The sequence below is a fragment of the Ambystoma mexicanum genome, chromosome 14 (assembly GCF_040938575.1).
Source record: "Ambystoma mexicanum isolate Mex_15411 chromosome 14, UKY_AmexF1_1, whole genome shotgun sequence".
NCBI lineage: Eukaryota > Metazoa > Chordata > Amphibia > Caudata > Ambystomatidae > Ambystoma > Ambystoma mexicanum.
Window position 1 is genome coordinate 299222148 of NC_090940.1, and position 25170 is coordinate 299247317.

At 47.2% G+C, this 25170-nt stretch overlaps 1 protein-coding gene and 1 non-coding gene across 3 annotated transcripts in view; one reads left to right on the plus strand and one right to left on the minus strand.

Moving 5' to 3' along the window:
* Positions 1-9: 9 nt before the first annotated feature.
* LOC138527704 (5.8S ribosomal RNA) lies at positions 10-162 on the minus strand. The gene has a single exon (XR_011284008.1). It is a non-coding gene; the product is annotated as a 5.8S ribosomal RNA (ribosomal RNA).
* Positions 163-5507: 5345 nt separating this feature from the next.
* The window catches only part of CCNK (cyclin K), an 879634-nt gene continuing 859971 nt past the window's right edge, over positions 5508-25170 (plus strand). The window contains exon 1 of one of the 2 annotated variants that reach the window (XM_069637425.1): positions 5508-5741. The gene's annotated coding sequence lies outside the window, so the exon portion shown is untranslated. The remainder of the gene's footprint in view (positions 5742-25170) is intronic. The other variant, XM_069637424.1, reaches the window with a different exon arrangement.

Below are 25170 nucleotides of genomic sequence, written 5' to 3' on the forward strand. Positions count from 1 at the left end.
ACATTCAAACTATCCTTAGAAAGGCGTAGCCACGAGAGGAACCCGGAGCCGCAAGGTGCGTTTGAAGTGTCGATGATCAATGTGTCCTGCAATTCACACCAATTCTCGCAGCTAGCTGCGTTCTTCAGCGACGCGCGAGCCGAGTATCCACCACCAAGAGTCACCGGCAACTTTGTTTTTGTTCCAGGTGTCGGCCAGAAACTGCTGGAGGGAGGCAGCGATGCCTGTCCCGCCCGCGGCAAGACAGCCCAGCACCCTGTCTAGCTTCCCCACTTGGGAGTCGGCTGAGACCATCATGGTTTTAAAACAAAAAAAATCCAAGCGCCGGCCTGGGAAGCCCGTTCGCCACCTGCAGCAGCACGGCGCTTCCCGCAGTGATGGAGGCAGGCCGCTCTGCCGCCGGCCTGATCCACTCATCCTTCCGCGACCCCCTCTGCTCCCCTTTCAGGGGTATGGGGGGGGGGTGAAATAGGACTGAGGGGCAGGCCAGAGACAGCACAGGCAGGGGGGTCCTCCTACGCGGAGACTCCCGGCTGACTGGGGTGCGCCCATCTGCTGGCGGGTCAGAAAGGAGCGTACCCCCGGCCGGCGCAGAAGCTGGCTTGGTGCTCCCTCTCCGCTTTGTAGTTGGGGACATCTCCAGGGTCGCGGACCCCCCCTCCCGTGGCAGGTAATCCCGCTCCCTGGCCACAGACCGCTCTGCTGGCTGGACTGTAGCGTGAGGAGTGCTGATTGAGGATGGCTGTGGGTGTGCGTGTCTGGGACGCAACAGCACTCGGGCCCACGGCTCTCCCTCTGGCTGCTGCAGTGTTAATGATCCTTCATGCCCCCACTCACAAGCAGATACCCCAGCCGTACATGTCCCCATTCACAAACGGCCCATTTCTCCTTCCAAACACGTTGCAGATGTAAATGCCACCTCCCTTCGGACCCATATGCCATCATCCCTTCCTCTGAACCAACACGACACAAACGCTCCCCCCAATAACTACACCAAGATGCTCCACCCCTCTCTCCAGAGACACACCCATATGCTTCACCTCTACCTCCAGAATCAATCAGATGGCACCATCCGTCCTCTCTCTAGACCCACACCCGGATTACCCCATCCCTTCGACACCCACATGCTCCCACCCATCCCATAGACCAAGACCCTTCTCTCCAGACATACATACCTCATCCCTCCATTCACACACAGATGCCCCCTTCCTTCCCACCAGAGTGCTCCAGCCCTCCCTCGGACCCACATGCTCCATCATTCCATGACATGCACCCGTTATATGCCCCGTCCCTCAATTCCAGATCCACGATGCCCCCCTCTGATGCAGACTCCACCAAGATTCCCCATTCTCCCTCCACACAGCCAGATGCCCCATCCCTCCAATGAGCTCCCAACCCTCCCTCCAGACCCAAACCAATTTGTCCCATGCCTGCCTTCATACCCACAAAAATGTCCACATCCCTCCCTCTCAGACCCACACCAAGATGCCACCATGCCTCTAGACCCACACCAAAATGCCCCATACGCCTGTTCCAGAGCCCACCAACCCTCCATGCCAGACCCCGCCAAGATGCCACCAATCCCCCCTCGAGACCCCATCCTCCCTCCACACAGGAAAATGCACGCCATCCTGCCTTCCAGACTCAAACCAAGATATCCATCTCCACACACCAAGATGCCCGGTCAAACCCTTCAGACCCAGACACATTTGCCCCATCCCTCCCTCCAGACCCACACAAAGATGTTCCATCCCACCCTCCCAACCAACATCTAGATGACCCATGCCACCCTCCAGAACTGATGCCCCATACATGTTCCAGACCCAATGTGCCCTCATCCATTGCACAACCCCCAAGATGCCACCATCAGTCCCCCACACAACAAGATGCCCACTTCTTGCCATCCAGACCCACACCTAGACGATTCATCCATCCCTCCAGACCCACACCGTGCCCTCATACCTCCCTCCAAACCCACACCAATATGCCCTGTCCCACCCATCAAACCCACACCAATGTGCCCTCATTCCCTCTCCAGACCCACACAAATTGAATAGACATTCCCACCCTCCAGATTCATACAGATGTCCCCATCCGCTTGAAGCAGGGGCTGAGTCAGGTAAGTGAATCTTATTGTATGTTTAATGGGTAAGGATCATGTATGTAACATTAACTTTGTAACACTTTACATTTAAAGTTATCTTAATCAATAGAAATGAAATGGGACATGGGCATTGCGTCAGTCTTGTCGTCGCTCCGTCTCTTTTCCCCTCAGTAACCAGGCTGACTCAGGTATGTATCATAAGGAAGATGCTTTATTTAACTCCTTAGTTTCATTAGACAGAGAGAAGGCTACATGCATCTGTACTGGTCCCTTGCCCAGCTCCCCGTCCCCAACCGTCAAACTTGGAACCCCTATGCCACAAACACTCCACAGTCCACCAACCATTCCACAAAGCCTAGCTACTCCCACATACACACCATAGCATACAGGATATTACACCATCCCCCTCCTTCAAACAAACAAATAGGTGATGCTCACTTCATGCCAAGACTAAACACTCATAACTAAACCAACCTCCTTCTACCCTGCCACACCAGGGTCTCAGTGCTGCCACCACCAAGCACATACCCTGCCACAAAAGGACAATAAACAAACCTACCATCAAAACCTTCAGTCTCCTACCTCCTTGCGCCAGGACTGCCACCCCTGGCCTCAGGTCTGACACACCCGAGAACAAACCTTTGCCCCAACCCAGGGCGACTAACTTGCCAATAACATAACCCCAAAAACATGGGACTACTACCTTGGCCCAAACTAAGTCTTCAGCATGCCACCTAACAACAACAAAATACAAACCATTATTCACACACAAGCGAATACCTACACAAACCGATACCTCCTCCCTTAAGAAAACATCAAAAAGAAAGGAAAATATAGAAAAATGTCCCACAAGATAAAGAGCACAAAAATACAATACGCATGCACAAAAGTGTAATACAAACACCACTTCACTGTCCAAAACACTACAAACCGAGAAAATGTAGTGTAACATAAAAACAACTAGAATGTACTGTTGTGCTAGTTATTACCAAAAGAGTATACATTTTGAATATTGAAAAAACATCTCTCAATTAACAACCTTGCCAGTGTATAAGGTTTCTCCAGTCAACACTTGGCTACAAAACTGTGCTAGTATTAAAAAATAACACTCCATTTTACACTGGTCTACACCTTTGTGCCCAACCCAAAAATTATTTAAAAAATGATCAGCTGGTGTGCTAAAAATATCCTAATGCAACAATAGCACTACCTGGCACACAGAACTCAATCTGGAGTTAGAATAACTCCCAGATCGACACCAATTAAAACAATAACTGGAGACATATGCGCTTACCTACAACGCGTTACCATTCTGTGAGATTACACCCTCACACTTCATGCGCAAAAACTGTACTTCATTAGTCCCCTAGACCATCTTACCTCCATAGTGTCTTAAAACACATACCCTTGTAACTAAGGGACCGAACATAACACTGTTCCACCACATGTAGAACTGCTACATAACACAGGGTCCCATGAAAGTTTTCTTGATAAGGCACCACATCTGACCATTGTGTGCAAGCCACCCCCTCACTCACTGCACCAGTATTTCACTACATACTATACTACGCATTCACCAATGCACTACAAAACGCGTGCTCATGCTACCTCTCACATGCACGGCTTAACTCCTGTATGTCCCCACATACTTCATAAAATCCATATGTATACACATATATTCTATAAACCGAAAATATACACACTCACTAACCCATGCATTCATGCACAACACTTTACATCTGTACAAACCCCAATCTACAATTTTTCCAGAGGGATGATTGACATCATAGACATGGTGGCGATCAGTCACCATTCTAAAATGTAAATCCCAAAACACAACTACCATACATGTAATCATCCCAAAATTCTGTACAGTGCATTATGCAACACACATAATTTAAGAAAAACATTTTAAGCTAAAACACAGCTTGAAATTTTATGGACATTTCATTATAATAAAATTCTTTGTTTAACTCCGAACATCAATTAAGAAAGTCTCTTCCAAAACGTTGTGCAAAAAAATACCTGTGAGCAACACTTGTTTTCGAACCCGTTGTGGATGAGCGCATGAATGCACACACCAGGATGCCCCATACCACCATTCAGACCAACAGATGCTCCATACCTGTTCCAGAACACCACCAATGTGCCCCTATACAGCAGACCCCACCAGGATGCCACTATAAGTGGCCTAACCCCTCCCCCAGACAGACCAATGTCCCCATCCCTCCCATCAAATCCAAGCCAATGTGCCCCATCCCCTCCCTCCCCACACCAAAATGCCCCATCCCCAACCTAGATGACACATGATATACCCTGTAGACCAACAGATACCCCATACCTGTTTCAGAACACCAATATGTCCTCATCCCGCCCTCCAGACCCACCGTTCCCCATCTCTCCCTCCAGACCCACACCCATGTGCCCTATCCCTCCCACCAGACCCACACGGTTGTCCCTATCCCTCCTGCCAGACCCACACGAACGTGCCCCATCCCACCAGAGTGCCCCTATCCAACCATTCTGACCCCACCAAGATGCCCCATCCCTCGACTAATACCATAATGCCCCATCCTCTCTCCACATAGCATGATGCCCTATCCCCGTTGCAGACCCACACCAAGAAGCCCATGTGCCTTTCACGGACCACACGCAGATAACCCCAGCCAATCCTCTATAAAAACCACCCATCCAACCCATCACAAACACACTCAAACATTAAATTACCCTATTAGCCCCCTTTGATCAGTTAAACACCACCACCCACTGTCCCTTTTTTTTTTTTAGCCCCCATACCTTTCACGTTGAATAGATGAACATGATTTTTAAAGAAAATGTAATTTTTCACTCCCCCGTCTCAATCTGGTGTCTTGCAGGAACGTTCACAGTATCCCGAAGAAAATACAAATAGTATTCTCAGCCAGCAAAGAACACACCGATTGCTGCTGCTCTTGCAGCCTGGCAGCCATAGCCTTCCCGGACCTAGCTCAGAAAAATGACTATGAGGGACAAGACGAAGTCGGACGCTCCATCTGTAGTCTTGAGGAAAAGTTCTCGGCATCCCGAATAAAACGCCCACCGTCCTTAATTGCAGCAAGCCAAAGCCACGCTCGTTCCGGTTGCACTTGCACTGGCAGCCGAAGCCTTCCCACGAATCCTGCTGCTCTTGCAGCCTCGATTCCAGCTCAGAAAAATGACAATGAGAGACAAGACGAAGTCGGACGCTCCACCTGGTGTTAAAATGTTCACCTTAACCGCTGCAAACCAAAAGCACGCAGATTTCGCTTCCACTGGCACTGGCAGCAGAAACCTTAGTTTCCGCTTTCCACTGTGCGCCGCTAACTAAAAGTGCTACTGAAAATTACGATGACGTCGGAAGTCACGTGAAGAAGAGTGGGCGGGGCGGGGCGTTGCTATGGCTCGTTTTCGGATGGGAACTGTCTCGACACTACCCTTCCATATCCCTTGGCCTCTGTGACCGACGTCATTGCGTAGCGTCTTTGCGCCTCTGCTTCGGCGCGTTCTAGTGCCGTACTACTGAACATGGCTGCTGGCAGAGACGGATAACTCTGTGGATAGAGACGGTGTTTTGAGCAGCTTTTTTTGGCCCATGGTGGAGCCGTTCTCAAGACAGGAGGTGAGTACGCGAGCCCGGAGTGTTGGAGAGGACTGTTTATCAGTTTTATTCGCGCCCTACTGTTCCCTATGGAATTGAACATCTCACAAATTCGTACTGCAGCTCTTGTGTTCGTCTCAGTGCCCAGAACCTTTTCCCCTCAATGAAATGGAGGAACTCGCAGATACTATTTGCTACAATTCTCTGTCATGGGTGAAACCCATATACACTTCAGTTTCCAACGCTTTCTGCGTCTTGCAGATCTGCGATTAACTTGTCAACTATGTGCATGTCAAAGTCTAAATGTCAAACTTGTTTCCTCAGTTTCATAGTGGCCTAGGAACCTGCATCCACCCAGCCCACGTTATTACCTTATTGCCCTGCCTATGGATTCCATGTAAGGGCGCTGATACTCGTTAATCATTATAGTCACATATTTTAAACTTCCCTTCCTCCAAGTATTTCGTTGGTTCAAATGGAAGTGCTTATGTTTACTTCTTTGGATTTTAAGTTGTGTATAATGTCATTATAAATTGGCTCTCTGTTTTAGCGTTATTAGATTTCCTACAATTAATTATTTGTGCTATTGGTACTTGAATTTGTGTAGTAAAACTTTTTTCGTGAGGCTGAATGTGTATTATCCTCAATGTATGTGTCTGAGTGAATGCATGGTGAGGCCTGTTAGAATGCTGTGTGGAGTGTTGGGGACCTGGGAGTTCCATGGATGTCAGTTGTAGACTTGGAAGTTATGGAAGGGACCAGAGTAGATGCTATGTACCTTCTCTCCCACCTCTATGCTGTAACCTGCAACTAGGAAGAATCTATGTTTCATTTGCAACTTGCCTGGGTCAGTCTGGTTTCTGCTCCTTGTCCTTTACCTGGCTCAGGATACATCATATTGGCGACGAGGATGGGATGAATCCAAAGGAAGGGGAGAGCAGAGGTGATGAAGTGCTGAAGGAAGAGAGGCAAGGTCTGGATGCCATTCATCAGCAGTTGAGCTGGTGGAATGAGATGTTTATGGAGCTGCGCAGCCATCAAGAAGGATGGCAGTGGCATCAGTGACAATAAAGGCCCATCCATGAGCCTAGAAGTGTTCTGGCATAAGGACAGAGCTGGGGAGACAGCGGCGTGAAGCATACAACCAAGATTGGTGTGCGCTGGTTGCGTCCAGGCCGGCAGTTAAAAGTGATGTATGCATTTGAGCGATGCCGCGTTCCGACTGGAAAGTGCCTTGTGGGATTTGAAAAATAATATGAGTGTTTGTTGATTATCCCAGGGGGCCTTGGGTGGAGCGCTCCCAGTCGTGCCCCTGCGTTCTAGCTTTGCCGTTAGGCTGGAACGCATGAATTTTGCTATGCGCCATAGTCCCCACATAGGAGTTCCGAAGAGTCACTGCGAGGAAGAAGATTAGATGAATGCCCTGGAGTCGTGCGTCTGCGTGAGGATGCATGTAGAGTAAAGGAGTTTCGTTCCTGCATGCAGAACGACTAATGTTTAGGTTTCCTCAGACTGTGCCAGGCATTATACGGAGGAACGATGAAGTCGTGAGATGAGTGCTTCTCAAAATTTGAATGTGGTAGCAGATTTTGAAATGAATAGGTACTTTACAAGGAGTGACGATCAGCACATTACAGTATTTCTGAAAGGAAAATCCTGCTGAGGTTTGATTTCTAATTACAGCAGTGGTCTATAGGAGAACTCTGCTTAATTGGTTGCCATTGATGTGACATTACGTTTAATTGATATTCTTCTGTGGAGCAATGTGATACTGAAACGCAGTGCGTTACTGACATGTTTTGTTAATTGAAAGTTGTTTCCATATTTTGCTGCTGGCCTCAAAACAACGAGATCACAATTAGAGTATGGGTAATTGGCGGCAGTGTTGCTTGGAATGGTGCCAGTGTGCAGAACGGTTTGAATGAAGTTTAAGAGTTTAAGTGCACCAGTTTTGAAACAAATAATTTACACTGATTTTTAAGGAATGTCATGGGACAAAGATGAGTTTTCCTTTTATGATGAAGCAATCATTTTAAAAGTGACATTGTTAGTATTTTATATGGAGATTAGTGCGTGTTGCTATTGGAAGAGGAGAACGCACACAGAAAGTTGAAACTATCAGTATTTATATTCTTTAATGAAGCTTGGAACATACACAGTTTTGGACTATTCTTAAATGACGTTTTCTTTAAAGATAATACATGAGCAGAATTGAAATGTTTTTTTTCTAACGTGCACAGAATTGAGAAATTAAATAATGTGTTTAATGTTGGGATGCTCATGTAAAGTCAAGTCGTGTATTGTATCACAGACAGGGCAGTGCCTGATCAACACTGCTCTGCCAAGTGCTAATTTCATCCCTAAATCAGATTATATTATTGTGATGTCTTTGCATTAGGTGAAATCTACCATTGAGCGTTTTAGCGAGTGTGCATGTTTGAGCTGCAGCATGCATGCGATTATGACTAGAGGTGTGCATGTAAGTGGTAAATGTTGCATGGAGTTGAAATAGATGCTGGCCAGATGTGTTGCCGACTGAGTATTAAGTGTTTTAACTGTCGGAAAAGTAGGGATACATTTGAGGATTTTTTAGATGCATAATTGCGAGAGCATCCAAGTGGTGAAATTGAGATGCATCCAAGTGGTGAAATTGAGATGCATATTGTGAGCGCATCCAAGTGGAGAAATTGAGATGCATATATCTGGAAGCATACAATGTAAGTGGTTGATCCAATGTAAGTGGTCGTCTATTGTACAGACCAACTATTTAGTTGAGTAATAGCAGAGTTGGGGTTTGCGTTGCTGATTAATTTAGTAAGAGGTGGATTGGAATTCAATTTATGAGGTTAGGGATTAGAGTTCCCGCCTAGCACACAAGGTCCTGCCAGTGTATTGAAGGGGTGTTAGTGGAGTTTTTGTTGTGGTTGCAGACACTGGCAAGAGTTTATTAGATACCCCAACTTGTGTTTTTATATTGTTATGTAATCTTTTTAGTGTATTTTTTTTTTTGCGAGCACCTTATGCTTTCTTTTAGTGCTTGCATCGGATTTTGCACAGTACACTGTGTACCTCACACAAGGTCTGTGTTCTTGCACCATGTCTGTGTGGTTGCGCACATATTGTTCAGTGTGATCTTTGTTTTATAAGTTGCTTTACTATCCTATTCATTTCTTTTGTGTTTTTGTGAGAAAAGGGATTGTGTGGAGACTTTTTTTTTTTGTTGTTGTAGTAGTGATGGATGCTTAGGACGTTGTTTGGCCAGTGAAGTAGCCCCGGTGGTGGGGTTAGGGTAGTACTTAGTTGTGGCAGTACCTGGCGGAAGGAGTTTTGGTTATTTTGTGATGGTTGAGATTGTAGGTTTCTTTTTTTTTTGTCCTTGTGTGGCAAGATTGTGCTCCGTAGTGGCAGTATGGAGACCCTGGTGTGGTAGGCCAGGGTAGAAGGAGTTTTAGTTTTGTTCTAGTTTGTCCTGGCATGTGAGGGAGTGTCCTTCACAATTGTGTTTTTTAGGGACAGAGATGTGTAGTATCCTGAATGTATGTGTCTGAGTGAATGCATGGTGAGGCCTGTTAGAATGCTGTGTGGAATGTGGAGAGTTCGAGGCCTGGGGGGTTCCATGGATGTCAGTTGAGGACTTGGAATTGTGGAAGGGACCAGAGTAGATGCTATGTACCTTCTCTCCCACCTCTATGCTGTAACTAAGAAGAATAAAGTATCCATGTTTCATTTGCAACTTACCTAGGTCAGTCTGGTTCCTGCTCCTTGTCCTTTACCTGACTCCGGATACATCATGATGCCTGTTCAGTTTTAGAAGTGTTAAACTTAATAAACTTTCCATTTAAGTCCATATGGTGTCAGTTTACTGTTACACTGAAAATAACAAAGGAGACCTTAATTGTTTGTTATGGTATTTATAAAGCATTAACCTGCCACTAGTGTGGCTCAGTAGCACCGAGTGATATTCGATAGTGCTACGTGGCATTACTACATTGAGATTTTAGTATACTGTAGTCTGAAGCGCAGCAGTCATTGTATTACCAATGTCAGAGTATGTTTTATTTACATTTTTGTCCAGGTTTGGCCCTAAAGGGAGGAAGTGAAAAAGAAGTTAAAATGGTTTCAAGGCAGGATAAGTAAGATTATAAAGACTGAGGATGACCGAGGAGGTGGTCTGGAAGGATTTAGCGTGGGGGGGTATGTTTTGATGCTTTATGAGAAGGTGATGGAGTGTGCTCTACATATGTGTATTGCGTTGGGGTGTTCAAGGCTCTGGGTGAATGCTTGTTTTGTGTCCAAGTTAGTTTCCAGAGTGGAATGTGTAGGAAAGTTTGGTGTGGGCGATGGATTTCAGTTTATTTTGACTGAGGATGGAGTTTAGAATACAATGGTTTTGTATATAATGCACAGTGATTTGACAGCAGTTCTCCAGGGTGTGGGGAGCTGGGGGTGACGTGAGTGTTTGGGTAGGTGTAGCATTAGTCTTGCTGATTTCTGTATGGCTTGTGGGATGAAGCTGCTGTTGGGGAGTCCATTGAGGACAACGTTTTCATTTGTCTAGCTTGGACAGAACCAGTGCTTGGGCTGTGGCGCAGAAGCAGTAAGAGGTGGATGTGTCTTCTATTGTGGAGGCAGTGTAGTTGTAGGTTGCGTCGTGTCTTATTGACTGTAGCTAGGTGGTGTATATAGTATAGTATAGTATAGTTGGGGGCCAATGGTGAAGCCTAGGGATAAGTGTGGCGAGGGATATGTTTGTGTCGGTGGCAAATTCTTTGATCCAGGGGGAGAAGTTGGGTTTGTATGTGGGGAGGAAGGGGATGTATATAGTTTTGTGTGTTGAGTGGGTGACCGCTTTTAAAGGAGTGCAATTGTGAGGGGCAAAAAGTTTGAAAGTATATTTGTGTGTCATGCGTATTGGTGAAAATCGATATTGTGTTATGCGAAGGGTCTATCTGAAGGATTCCACATGTAGGCTGGAGGGGAAATCCTTGGCACTTAAGTAATTGATGGGTAATTAAGCCGTTAAGAGCGAGCCGTAATGGTGTCCTATTTTAGCAATGCCTACAAGCAGTAGCTGCATGTGGTGTATGTACTGTGTGTGGTAAAATCTGTCACTAGTGTTGGTTGTATCAAGGTCTGACTTTAAGTACGAGGCCAGTGAAACGCTACGTGACACTGTTGACGAAGAACAAAAGGTGGTTGTGCTTAGTACTCATGAAAAAAAATGAGTGGAGTTTTGAAATTTGTTTAATTTAATTATGCCAAATCCATAAATTCTCGTTACATATTTTTTTTAATAAGTTTGTTTCTCACATAATACAAATATATAATGAACACATAAAGGCAATTGAAAAGATGTGTTTAAGAGGTTGCCTGAACAAAATTCTTCTGTGTGTACAGAAACGAGAAAAAAGATAACATCATGAACATAAAGGCATTTAACATACAAGATTTTGTCATGATGAATTAAATCAGACAAAAACCATCAATGACGCTACATGTTGATAGTGTCCTCTGTGAAGGCATCATGAGTCGGACACAGACAACAAGTTCAAGTTCTTTAAGCAGTTTTATTAACTCCAAAAGGCAGGCTGGGGTAATGCCTAACTTGCCCTATGCTAAGGTGGGATTTACCTACCTAAAGAATACTAAGGGTAGTCTGCATCAGGAAGTCCAAGTAAAACATCTGTCTGTGTCCAAAAACCTATACTTGCCCTCACAACTAATTTCATACAATGTGTAGCGGTGTCCGCATCAAAAATGAATAGCGTTCAAAGCTTCGTCCAGCTCTCTGCCTTGTAATCGGCTCCCCTTCCCCAAGAGTTCAAAAACTTCCAGCTTTCAAAACAACACTTGACGTCAAAATCACAAACGTGTCTTTGCACAACACAAGCTTCTTTGTGGGTGTTTTCAATGGCTTTCTCATTCAGGGATACCTGGTCTAGGTGCAGCTGTCAGACCACACAGTCCACCCATTACAGGTCATGTAACCGGGACCCCTCCTTGAGTGCTTTTTAACACCAGTCCACTGCTTGTCTTCAGCAGTGAGGCTTGCTCCAGTCACGTGTGTCACTTTCTCCTGACACTTTATGGTGGCTTGGCTGGCCACCATGAGCTTGTTACACTTTATGTTCCCATGGCTCTTGCCAATGCTTGTCCTTATCACATATAGTTCCTTGGCCTTTACTGGCTTTGGCCAATGCTGGATTTCTCATATCACGCATACAACTCTTTATGCTCTCTTGGCTGTGCTTGCACTTGTTTTCAGTTAATGCAGTTCAGTGTTTCAATACAGTTAATGTTCCTTTTTTGTAAGAGTCACAATCTTACTTTCCACTTCTTTCAAGATGCCTGACTGTTCATCAGTTTTCTTTAATGTCGTTCAGTATTCAAAATGCCTTCTATTGGCTTCAACTTGCATGGCAATACGTGTTTTCCATTTATATCAAAGTCCATAGCTTTATTTCTATGCCTGCTTGCCAGCCCGGTACTCCTCCTTCCGGTTGCACTCGGGTCGGTCTTACGGCTCCTTGCGAGACCCTCCGCAGCCACGGGCTTCCTTATCTTTGTGCGGTCCCTCGCATCTTCTCCCAGTGGTATTCTGTGGCTCACGCACACCCGGCAGTGCTTTATCTGTGACACATGACTCGTACAACTTTTTCCTTGGGTCCCGCCAGCCTCCTTCTGGTTTACCAACGGCCTCCAACGTCCTGTACCTTCGCTTCTCGTTGCATACGCTCTGCACTTTCCCATGGGTCTTGAGTGCTCTTGCTGCCACACTGCTACACCGGAGAGGTCTGCCAGCACCAAGCAGTTTGCAGGCGTTCTCCCACAGCTGACTACATTTTCTCGGGATTCCAGCTTTTGAAGCTCCTGCCTCCATTTTCGTTCCAAAAAGTAGTAGACCGCTCACCATTAAAGCGGTAGTCCTGCTTTACTCTTGTTGTCCTCGTCCCAGTACTTGACTGAAGATAAGTGTTCGTTTTCACAAAGTGCGGATGTGTTGTCCTAGGTGTCCTCTTCTTGGTCCCAGTACCATACTAGTGTGATTTGGAGAATACTTTAGGGGAATCACAGGGAAAGGACTGACACAAGCCTATAAGGCGTGTGGGGAGGGTTTGTTGTGATAGGGAAATTGGGAGTACCATGTCTTATCCAGGTGATCCTCCCTTGCATATCCACCCCCAGGGTCGGGATCCAAAAGCGATGGCCTTTCCCTGGCCACATGAGCAGAGCGTACCAGGGTAAAGTAAGTCAGGACCCCCTCAAGTTCCTCGCACCGCATGCATGTTTCAACCCGTTGTTCCATAAATAGAGGCATTCTTCAGGGCGCAGTATCCCTCCCAAGTTGTACACGATGGATTTTGCAAAAAATACATTCTAATTAAACTTGGCTGAATTTTAATCTTGTTCGCTGTTGAGTATTAGTTATGAACTTGTTTGTTGCAGTCCATAAATCAAATTTAATTGGTGATAATTTGCCGATCATTAGCTATTTTGAGTCGAGACTATTTCATTATGAATCTTCACCAATGATTACTATGATTTTTTTTTTTAAAAAAAAATGTTCTCTGTACTATTATTGTGCTACGTTGCTACGTTGCATGTAAATAAGATTTTTTCCATGATCAACAAATTCAAATTGCAGTCTCGTTTTACCAATGATTGTGTCCAAGATATTTTTCAAACTGATGTGTACGGCTATTTCTGGGCTCGTATTTTTGGAGTGTATCCGGGACTGCAACACTTTTTTTTAATACTAATACGCAACTGATTAACAATAGAAGCATGTAAATGAAGTAAAATTGAAGACGCCTATTACTGAATTGCTAGCCATGGACTTGCAAATTGAGTTCAGTTCCTTGCTCGTAGCAACATTCTACCATCGTTATACATTAAGAGGCATTAATTTCTTATTTTTCATATTGAGTAGGTGGTTTTTCTGTGCACATAATACCATTTGCCCTTTTCTATATGAAAAATACATTTTAAATGTATATTTTGTTTAGAACAGTTTAACTGCATGTACTCAAAACTCCACAGAAGTGGATGCTTTTTACCTTTAATTTACTCTTGGGGCCAGTAGTAAGCACATCTGTTATGTTATCCAATATTTATACTGCACCCTTCATCGCCGTAGTGGTCTTACCGTACCGTAACCTTGTCCTAGTGTTGGTGTAATGTGACCCCCGCTCGGAGGTCGCAGGACCTTAATCTGTTGATGGTGAGGAAGAAGGTGGGTGGGGGAATAAGAAGGGGGATCTGCTGATACACCAGTATGGTAAAGAACACATGGCATGGGGCAGAGTGTATGTGGTTGTGATAGTATGGATGCTTTATATTTTTTGATTAGATTAGTTCTCGGAATGCATGAGAACATTTCAAGAATGCGCAGCTTGTTTAAAGCACACTTTATTGTCATGACATCTAAACCAAGCATTGCTTGGTATAAGATGTTGGTGTGTACTTGCATGGTAGACTTTAAAGGAGCTTATGCGGGCGCTAGTAATGTGGAAGCTTTCAGCAGATTTGTTTGAAAGCAGCACACTCGCTGTATAGTGTTTGAGCACTGGTTTTGCCAAGCCAGCTGATTGAGATGTCAGCGGCAAGAGTTGGGCGTTGTGGAAGATCAGAAAGATGCAGACGCTTGGAGAACATTTTAACCAGATAGGGAACACCCCATAACAATAGGGAAAGGACGACTATCTATTTTACTAACAAAGGTGCTTGTGCATCTGGGTCACCAAAGCCGGAAGGAACTGGCCTGTGCGCCTGGCGTAAAGGCCGGATTTTGAGTGACAGTCATTGTTAATGTGGTTGGCAATAAAGACTCTTGTTGGTTGCGTGTTTGCCTTGGGAGGAATGGGAGATAACTCGGGGAGAGGGGGGAGGGGGCAGCCGCCTGCTCAATATCGCACCATTTAGGGGCTTTGGTTGTATCCGTCCAGCTCAGCATTGTTATTTGGGCTGCACGGTAATATCGAGAGGAGCCCTAAGCCACCTTGCATTTTCCCCCTCGTAAGGAGCCTGCGAGGGAGCCTAGGTTTTTACCTTGTCACACAAATTGACCTATTATCCTTTGTATCTCAAGCCATTTGTATAGCGCACAAACAGCCCATGGGCTTCTCGGCGCTTTTACTTGCAGGGAGCTTAGTTACAGGGAGGAACAATATAAATAAGGGAGGTACAATATACATATTTTACATAATGTACATTGGTAACACATTAATGCAGTCAGCTTGTTGCAGATACATTTGCAGGTTTATCGGGAGAGGTGGTGCGAGGTCCTATAGGGACTGTGGTGTTGATCAGGTGAACGGAGTAGTTTTCATGGCTTTGCGGAAGGCAAGGGGTGAGGCTTCGGCATGAAGCGTCCTCGGAAGGGCGTTCTAGTGTAGGGAGGCAAGGTAGGGGAAGCTAGCACCTCCTGCCCTGGCTCTTTTTACCCTCGACACAGTGAGCATGTTTGCGTAGGGAGTTCTGGTTGGCCTTGCAGATGTGGCGGGGTGGATTCTTTGTGATAGGTAAGCTGGTGCAGAGAGGTGGATGCATTTATGGGTAAGAGTCAGGGCTTTGAATATAACCCTCTCCTTTATTGGGAGCCAGTGGTCGGATTTTCTGGCGGCCGAGATGTGTTCTCTTTTAGAGATACCTTGGGCTGCACGCAGAGCATTGTTCTGGATTACTTGCCGTTTTTCTAGATTTTTAGTGGAGGTCCCTAGGAAGAGCACGTTACAGTAGACCAACCTAGAGCTGGTGATAGCTCTGGCTATGTTGGTGCGGTTCTCTTTAGAGAGAAAGGGCCTGGCAGCGTTAATGAGTTTTGCATGGTAGGCTGCAGAAGATACAATTGCATTGACTTGTCTCGTCATGGATAGATTGGAAACCAGATAGACTCCAATTGTGTCAGATACTGGGATTTTGATGGAGTCAATGGTGAAGTGGCTGAACTGGGTGTCAAGATTTTTGAGCATATCGGTGGATCCTACCAGCGGGAGTTCTGTCTTGTCAGAGTTGAGGCAGAGTCCACTGACAGCCGTCCACGTTTGGATGGTGTTGTAGATGTTGTTAAGAGTGGTGGAGCCTGTGTCGTAGTTGCCTGGGAGGGCGAGGAGGATCTGAGTATCGTCGGCGTAGTTGGTGTAGGAGATACCCATGACATCAAGGATGAGAAAGAGAGGGCGTGTAAAGATGTTGTAGAGTGGGGGAGAGGCAGGAGCCTTGGGGCACTCCGTAGAGCATGATGGTGGGAGAGGCTAGATCAGAGAACTTCCATGGTCCTACCTTTTAAGAAGGAGGTAACCCCTGCAGTGGCATCAGGGGAGAATTTGGCTGTGGAGGTGAGGTGGTGGCATAGGACATTATGGTCTATGAGGTCAAATGCTGCAGAGGGGTCCAGAAGTAGGAGTAAGACTGGTTTACCTTGGTCTCTAGCATCGTCCACCTGGTTTTTCAGGTCAAGTAATGCGGTCTCTGTCCCGTACCTGGGGCGAAAGCCGGATTGTCATAGACCTAGGAGTTCTCTTCTATGCAGTGTTGCACTTGCAAGTACGCTGCTTTGTCCAGTATCTTAAGTAATAAGGGGACAGTGGTGATGGGCCTGTAGTTATTGGGTGAGGTGGGATGAAGTGTTTTTGTTTTTTGTTATGAATGATTTTTTAGTACCTTTTTTTCCCTTGAGGCAAGAGGGGACTGTCCCTCTAGCAAAATAGGTGTTGACCAAGGCTGTTAAGAATGGGGCTAGAGTGTCGGCGCAGTTCTTAATTATTGCGGCCGGGCAGGGGTCACCCTTGCAGTTGGAAGGCTTTATAGTTTCCATGAGATTGATTATGTTCTGCTCCTGTATGGGCTTAAATGAGAAGATGGGAGAGGTGTCACGTGGAGAGGAGGGGTGGGGGTGTGAGGGCTGGTGAGTGCGTGTTTGGTGTTCAGGATTTTAGTTTGTAGTGAGTTCAGCTTGTTACGCATGGCTGTTTGGAGGTCATCACACCATGTCTTGTCTTTGGTGAGTTTTGGGGGTGGGTGTAGGGGTCTCTAGTTCTCTGAATATGGAGAACATTTCTTTTGTGTTAGACTTGGCTTCAGGCTCTGGTTTCGAAGGATTTAGCTTTGGCGTGAATGATGGCTTTCTTGTACTCCTTTGAGCGTGCTTTAAAGTTTTGTTTCTTTGTCGGCGTGAGTGGCTTGCCAGAGGGTTAGGGCGGCATGTTTTCAGAACAGAGTTTGATGAGGTCTAGGGTTGAACCATGTATTGGTGTGGCTAGGGGGGGGTTTGGTTTTTTGAGGTTTGAGTGGGGCGATGGAGCTGATTGCTGCTGTGATAGCGGTGCCATACGCTTGGGCAAGGGCTTCTTGGTCATTGGAGAAGGGTGGTCTAAAGGTTGGTCCCTGGAGGAAGGCAAGGCGTCTTTCTCTCGTGAGTTGGCGGGCACTTCTAGTGAGTGCGGGAGGAAGAGGGTGAGAAGGCGGAGGGGAGGTTCTGGCAGTGGGGATGTCGAAGGTAATGATGTGGTGATCAGAACATGGGGTAGGGGTATTACCTGAGATAGAGAGAGGGCAATTATGTTGGGCGACCCAATCCAGAGTCCTGCCTAGCGTGTGGGTGGGGTCTGTGATAGTTTCTGAATCCTAGGGTCTCGAGGGCTGAGTCTAACAATTTAGCGGCAGGGTCTTTGGCATCATTAAGACCTAGTTTAATGTCGCAGAGTAGGATGGCTGTTGGTGTTTATTTTAGATTGTCTGCCATGAGGTGGGTGTGGGAGGCCTGAAAGTCACTTATGGGGCCTGGAGGGCGGTAGACAAGGTGCAAGGTGATGGTACAGTGATGGGAGATACTGAGTTTCAATTGGAGATAATCACTGTTATTGTTCATGGTTTTGTCCATCTTTCTGATGGTGAGGGAGTCTTTGGCTATTAGGGCAACGCCTCCGCCTTTGGAAGGGCAATCTTGTCTGGTGACTGTATAGCCAGGTGGGAGTGCAAGGGATGGGGCAGGGCCAGAGGCTTCATGTAACCAGTTTTCAGTAACCATAAGGAGATATAGGTTGTGAGTGGTGATGAGGTCATGTGGTCATGTGTGTCTAGGGCCTGAGCGTTGAGCAGGCATTGATCAAGGCACACTTGAGGGTGGATGAGACTGGGTGGCTATGAGGGGTAGGTGTGGTGGCAGGGGTAAGCGAGGCATCGGTAGTGGTGGGGATGGCGTTAACAACATTGAAGATACCATTACCAGGGGGTCGTAGACACAGACATCGTAGCATGCAGGTCACTACAATGCGGGATAGTGGTAGAAGAATGTGGCATCACAGAAATTGCATTGGGGGTCCCATTTTCAGGGGTGGTAGACACAGGTATGGTGGTATTCAGTACATTATGATTCGAAATGGGAGTCCTTATTTTGGTTAGGGGAGAGGTGCGGATAAGCATGAGATCCGCTTAAGTCAAATTTGATACTGCTGATGGCCATTGCTTGCAAGGCGGAGAGTGTCTTTACGTTATGTGCCGGTGCCTGGGATCGGGATTTAAGGCGGCCTTTACGGGCACTCGTGGGGGGTGGCTGTGATTGCAGTGGGGGTGCATACGTGCGTTCGCGTAATCTCGTTTGCCTTGTGGCAAGGGAGGTGATGTTAAGGAGCGGGTTGAATCAGGGCTCCTTACCTTGTGGAATGGTCGGGGCTCTGCGGCAGGCGGCGGTAGCAGGCGAGCCGCAAAGAGCAGATAAGAGCCTGAGAGGTGGCCTTTCCTCACGGGCTTCCCTGCTCGGCTTCGCCTCTCGGCCCTCTCCCTCTCCATTTAAAGCAGGAGGGAAGGGGCAGGCAGAGAGGCATCAAATGTGTGCTCAGGCCCACTAAGGAAACTCTGGGGGGCGTATTTGTTGTGATGCTACTGGGAGAGCGTGAAAAGTATATAGAAGCTTTGGAAGGAGAGACATTTTGACTGCACTGACGCGTCCCAGCCAGTCCTTGGCCTCCTTCAAGAGGTCAGGGATATTAGCCTTCAGCCATCCTACATATGTTTGGGTCAGTCGTATTCCGAGGATGTCTGTGTTCACCCAACGATAGGGGAATGTATTCTCAAGGGTATTCACAGTGGAGGGTGATTCAGATAAACCCATGCCCATTGATTATGAGGGGTTTTCCGCAAACCCAGAGACCGCTGCAAACTGGGACTATAAGTCTGTGATGGATGGAAGGGAGGGAGGTAAGTGTGTGGTTTAGGGAGCACAGTACGTTATCCGCGTATAAAATCACTTTATGGCATTGTCCCTTATATTAAAAGCCCTGGATGTTTGGATGAAGGTGGATCTGTTGCGCTAGAGGTTCCATTGCCAACGCAAACACCAATGGGGATAGGGGGCAGCCCTGTCTAGTTCCCTTACCTCGGATTATAGGGATAGACCAAAGCAAGTTAACCCGCACTTGGGTATATGGGATTTGGAAGTTTGAGCGGATTATGATATGTTATTTTGCATTTTTATAGCGCCTTATGTACCATTGGATCTCAAGGCGCTGGTAGGTTGACGGCCTTGGGAACCGCAGTTCGAGGGGGAGAGAGAGAAAAAAAAGGTATGTGTGCAGCTGGTGTGGTTGTTGCATGATAGCTGCTTCTTAACGGTAGGTGTGGTGCAGAGGAGATCAATTGAATGTGGACATTCAGACTTAGTTCTGGCTGCGTTAGGCCTCAGGAGACGCCTAAGCTAGCTGGTGTGTGCTAGCTATCTGTTTTATAAGGATGATGGGTAGTTTGATGGGTAATGTTGGTATGAGAACAGCTTTACTGATTGTGTCATAGTACTGCTGTGTTCTAGTTGAATGATGGTGTATAGGAGAGAGTAAACGTAGTAATGGGATATTGTGGTAATCAGTAAAGTGTATGCGACCAGGTACACTCGGTGAATGTTGGGAACACCTACTAAATTCATTTCTACTACAGTGACGCTATTGGTCACACAATGATGTTGGAATACCGTCTAGATTCAACATTAGCACGGAGATGCTATTAGGGCACGTTTCTTAAGTTCAGCTTTAACACAGTGATGCTATTTGGGCACACTCAATGATGTTGGGGAAAACCTTCTAGATTCGACTTTAACACAGTGACGCGTTAGGCATATTTTCTAGGTTTAGCAATTAACACAGTGACGCTATAAGGGCACACTTTCTAGGTTCAACCATAACACAGTGACGCTATTGGAGCACACCTTCCAGGTTAAACTTTAACACAGTGACGCAATTAGGGCACACTTTCTAGATTCAGCATTAACACAGTGGCGGTTTAGGCACATGCAGTTTTATCACAATTGCGTCTAAAATGTGGTACATGCTAACATTCAGAACTCTGTATAAATGTGATGCATGCTGATCTTCACAGTTCCGTCCGAGCGTGGCTCAAGCTAACATTCACAACTCAACTAAGAGTGGACATGCTATCATTCACAATGCACCTACGTGGGGGTTATGCTATTGGTCATAATTCTATCTAGTAGAGGCACCTAGGTGTTGCACATGCTACCTTCACAATTGCATCTAAGTGTGAAGCATGCCACCATTCACAGTTCCAGCTAAGAGTGGGACGCTAACAATTGTTACACCCGTCAATGTGAGGCTTGCTACTTTTCACTATTGTCTCTCGGAGTGGCACTAGTTAGTAATGCAAGCATGTTGGAATGTTATGCAGGACATCATTTAAAGTTCTGCCTTGGATTAGGTTGGTGCTCGGATCTCTCTAGGTGTGCATGGTGTAAATCTTTAGCAATTTACGTTATGGAAAGGTAAGGTAGAGTGGTGGGGGCTTTCTGGAGTAGAGTAATTGCTCTACACCTCACCTATGCCACACTTACAGTTTTGTTAGTGTCTGTTCGCTGCTGGCTTCCCCTGCTGACGCCTGCAGACACTTTCTGGAGCCGTCTCTGTAGGAGCCGCTCTTTGCCTTGAGGCTCTTAGCCGAGGGGGCTGCCCTGCACTGGTCAATAATGTCCTCTTCGATGGGCCAACCAGGTTGCAGGCCAGCGAGGCGGGATTAGGTGTGATCAGGAAGCAGGGAGCAGGGGATGCGGGCGGACGGGGCAGGGGTGTTTTTAGCAATTCATGGCCTAAAATGGGCCATAAGCGAGGGCACCACTCACCTCAGATCCAGAGAGAAAATGCAGGTATATTGCAGAACATTACGGGAGAACGCAGGGGGTGGGGGTATCTAAAAGCAACGCGGGACAAGAGAGGGGTGGGGGACATGGGAGAAGATCGCAGGACAATGGAGGGGGTAGGGGGACATGGGAGAACAATGAGGGACAACGGAGGGAACATGGGAGAACATCACGGGGTAACCGAGAGGGTGGGGGGGACATGGGAGAACATTGTGGGACAACAGAGCGGGTTGTGGGACATGGTAGAACATTACTGGACAATGCAGGGGGTGAGGGGTATCTAAAAGCAACGTGGGACAACGGAGGGGTAGGGGGGCATGAGAGAACATGGCGGGACAACAGAGGGGGTGGAGGGACAAGGCAGAACATGGCGGGACAGCAGAGGGAGACATGGGAGAACCTTGTGCTCGTGGGACAACAGGGGGCTGTGGGGAGACATGGCAGAACATCACCGGAAAACGATGGAGGGTGTGGGGGGTATCTAATAGCAACGCAGGACAACAGAGGGGGTGGGGGACTTGGGAGAACATTGCGGGACAACGGAGCGGGTGGGGGACATGGCAGAACATCCCGGGATAATGGAGGCGGTGGGGGACATGGCAGAACATCGCGGGACAATGGAGGGGGGCATGGGAGAACATTGCGGGACAACGGAGCGGGTGGGGGACATGGCAGAACATCCCGGGATAATGGAGGGGGTGGGGGGACATGGGAGAACATCGCGGGACAACAGAGGGGGTGGGGGACATGGGAGAACATGGTGAGACAACGGAGGGGGTGGGGGACATGGGAGAACATGGTGAGACAACGGAGGGGGTGGTGAGACATGGGAGAACATGGTGAGACAACGAAGGGGGTGTAGGGCATGGCCGAACACATTGTGGGACAAAGGAGGGGGTGGGGGGACATGGGAGAACCTGGCGAGACAACGGAGGGGGTGGGGATATGGGAGAACTTCAAAGATGGGGTCGGATGTATTGGAAATTCGTCTAATAAATTTCGGGCCAAAGCTAAACCATGTAGAACTGCTTTCAGATATTCCCAGGACATGCTATCAAAAGCTCTGAGAGTCTAGGGATATGAGCGAGAGCTTGCCCGGAATTCTGGGAGCTAGGGCTATTAGGTTGATTTACACAGCGGATATTATCGTGTGCTGAGCGATTTAAAATAAAACCTGGCTGATCTTTGTCTATTGGTGTTGGGAGGACCTCTCCAAGACGGCTATGATTTTGGTGTACATTTCCCCATCTGAATTAAGTAGGGCGATAATGCGTGCATTCCGTGGGGTCTTTCCCCGGAATTAATGTTGTGGGCTGATCCTGCCATAGACTGTGTAACCAACCCTGCATCCCAAGCCGAATTAAAAAGCTTTGTGAGGTGGGGTATTAAGTCTACTCTAAATACTTTATAGAATTTATTCGTGAAGCCGTTGGGGCCTGGAGCTTTCCCAAGGGGGAGGTATTTAATGGCAAATTCGACTTCCTGGGCGGATGTGGGTTCCTGCAGAGGGTAGTGGAAAGCCTTGGGGACCTGCGGCAAATGTGCGTTAAGTATGAATTCGTGGGGGGCGGCATGTTCCCTGAAAAAGTCCTTGACAATTCAAAGTTAACCTTCCGAGGAGACGCCTCCATTGCAGTCTCGCAAGCTTTTCTATTCAATTTCGTTTCAATAGTTTTTTTAGTTTTGCTGCTAATAGTTTATTAGCTTTGTTCCCTTTCGTATAAGAGTGCTGCTTTGTAAGCAACATAGAGTATGCTGCACGTCCCGTGTGGTATGCTTCCAGCTCTTTCCTCGCTATGCGCAGGTCTCGGAGGGAGCGCTGCGATCTCTTCTCCTTATATATGGTTTCATGCTTTTGGATTTCTCCCTCTAACTGGGCTTGTAGCTCTTTCTTGATCCTTCCTCTTGCTACGGCTTGGTCAATGAGATGGTCTCGAATAACTGTCATTCCTGCATCCCATACTTTGTCTTGTCCCACTTCACCAGTGTCATTTTCGCTAAAATATAGTTTTGACATCTGATATTGGATTAGGGAATCGTCCAGCAAGAATTAATTTAGCCGACAGGGTGGCCTCTGGAGGGCAATCGCTCTAGTGTGAGCATCACCGGAACATGATCTGACCACGCTTTTGGAAGAATCTCGATGGCAATTGTCTGATGTATAAGGGAATCTGAGATCATGAACATATTGCGTCTAGAGAACCCCTTCTGAACCGCCGAAAAAAAAGGTGACGTCCCACTCCTCCAGGTGGAAAAATCATCATGTTTCTATAAATGAGTGTTCACGCAGCAACGTGGTGAGCGCAGTGAAGTTTCTTTTGTCATTGGTGGATGGGGGCAATGACTTATCAACTAAGATTTACCACTGCGTTGCAATCTCCCCCCAAAATCAACTTTCCCTCTGCGTGCTCTTGTATTGTTTTAGATGGCGAGAGGAAAAACGCCTCCTGCTGGGAGTTTGGTGCGTATAACAAGATCAAGGTTACCCTGCACCCAAAAAGCGTAGCTACCACCAGGATAAACCTCTCCATCCCACAGCACCTTCAGCATTTTAAAAGGAGTCCCCCTGCACACTAGAATGGCAACATCACGTTACTTCATGCCACTGGAAGCGCAGAATTTTGTAGGATACAGGTTACTGTTAAGGCAGAATTCATCTGTGGATTGTAGGTGAATCTATTGAAGAAACAAAAGCGATGAGTCAAGAGTGGCCATTCTTTGAAACAATGATTTACGTTTTAAGGGGGAATTTAAGCCCTGAAGGTTTAAAGTGAGGCACTTGTCTGGGGTCGCCATTCCAGGGTCGCTGAAACATGTCCATCCTGCTTAAACAAATTTCCCCCTTCAGGAGAAGGGCCAGCTCTAGGACTCTCCGTACTCGTTCCCCCCTGGCTCCCCTCCATGTACAGGTGCCCTTCTGGCAGCAGGTCGATTGGGGGGGAGGGCATACCAATACGACAAGTTGGGCAGTGCAAAAATTCCCTGTGGGGTCTAGATGCTATTCCAGAGCCAGCATGTGACAAGTTGCATACGGGCCTCCAAGATGGGCACTGTGGTACCATACATGTAGAACTTAAATAGATACAAACAACAAAAGATCTTCATAAAGAAAAAATGTAGGAGAGCCTCTCGGGGGCGGGGGATGCCCATTTTCTTCACCTACATTGACAAATGTCAACAATATTGGGCGTAATACGCCCAAACGCTACCATGTCTCTTACTCGCCACCTATTGCAGGTATACATTTGCTGACTAGACAGTCCAGCGCAAGGATCACTTTCTGAGCGGCATGACCTCCCTTGCTGCCTTTAGTCGTGCAGGCTCTGCCTTTGTCACTCTGTAAAGTCAGCTCTGTAATGTCAGGATTGCCTGTCCTAGTGTTGCGCCGAGGGGTGACCCTGATCATCGAGGGTGCGCTGGAGTTTCAGTGGTTTCCGTTTCCTGGTGTGCGGTCCTCCCCAGGCGCTGCCAGCCTCTGGGCCCCTGCTTTGTATCCTTTGGTGTAGGGTGCATGTCTGCAGTGCCCTGGTCGTCTGCTCCTACAGTTGCTGCATCGCTGCTTACATGTATTCAGTCCTTGGCTTCCTCCTCTGACGTGATGGTATAGTGTTGATTATGAAAATCTAAATTCAACTTATATGGGAACCCTCATCGGTAATACATCTTTTTAGCCTGCAGCCATGCTGTTACTTTCTGCAAGCGTCTGCCGCTTGCAAGGGTGCAGGGTGATGAATCTTGTAACAGTTTTAGAGTAGCCCCTCGAAGCTGCACTGGTTCGGATTTCCTAGCCACTGACATAATTTCTTCCTTCTGGTGAAAGAAATGCACACGTGAGAGGACATCGGGGAGTAGATTACGCCTCTGTTGGTCAGAAGAGTAGACTCGATGGGTCCTATCTATGACCATTTCGTCTGAGGCGGGGAGACCCAGCAGGGACCTGAACAATGCGCTTACATAGTCTGGTAATTCCTGGTCCGAATGTGTCGGGGGAACTCCCCGCAGGCAGACGTTGTTCCTTCTTGACCTGATTTCCAGGTCGGGTTGTTTCGCCCATGATCTGTCCTCGAGGTGTTCTTCGATGACCCCCCACTCTCTTAGTGAGCTCCACGTAGCCATGCGTCTGTTCACACGTTATGTTTTCCGGGCCATGGACTCTAGTCTCTCGGCCCACTAAATGCGTGTTCGGCATTTGAGCAGGCAAGGGAGTCCTTGGAGGTCTTGCTCTCCATCTTTATTTCCTGGTTAATGCCTTGCTTAAGGCTCTTTAGCATCTCTTCCAGGTGACTTTTAGAGAACGTTGGGTCTGAAGCC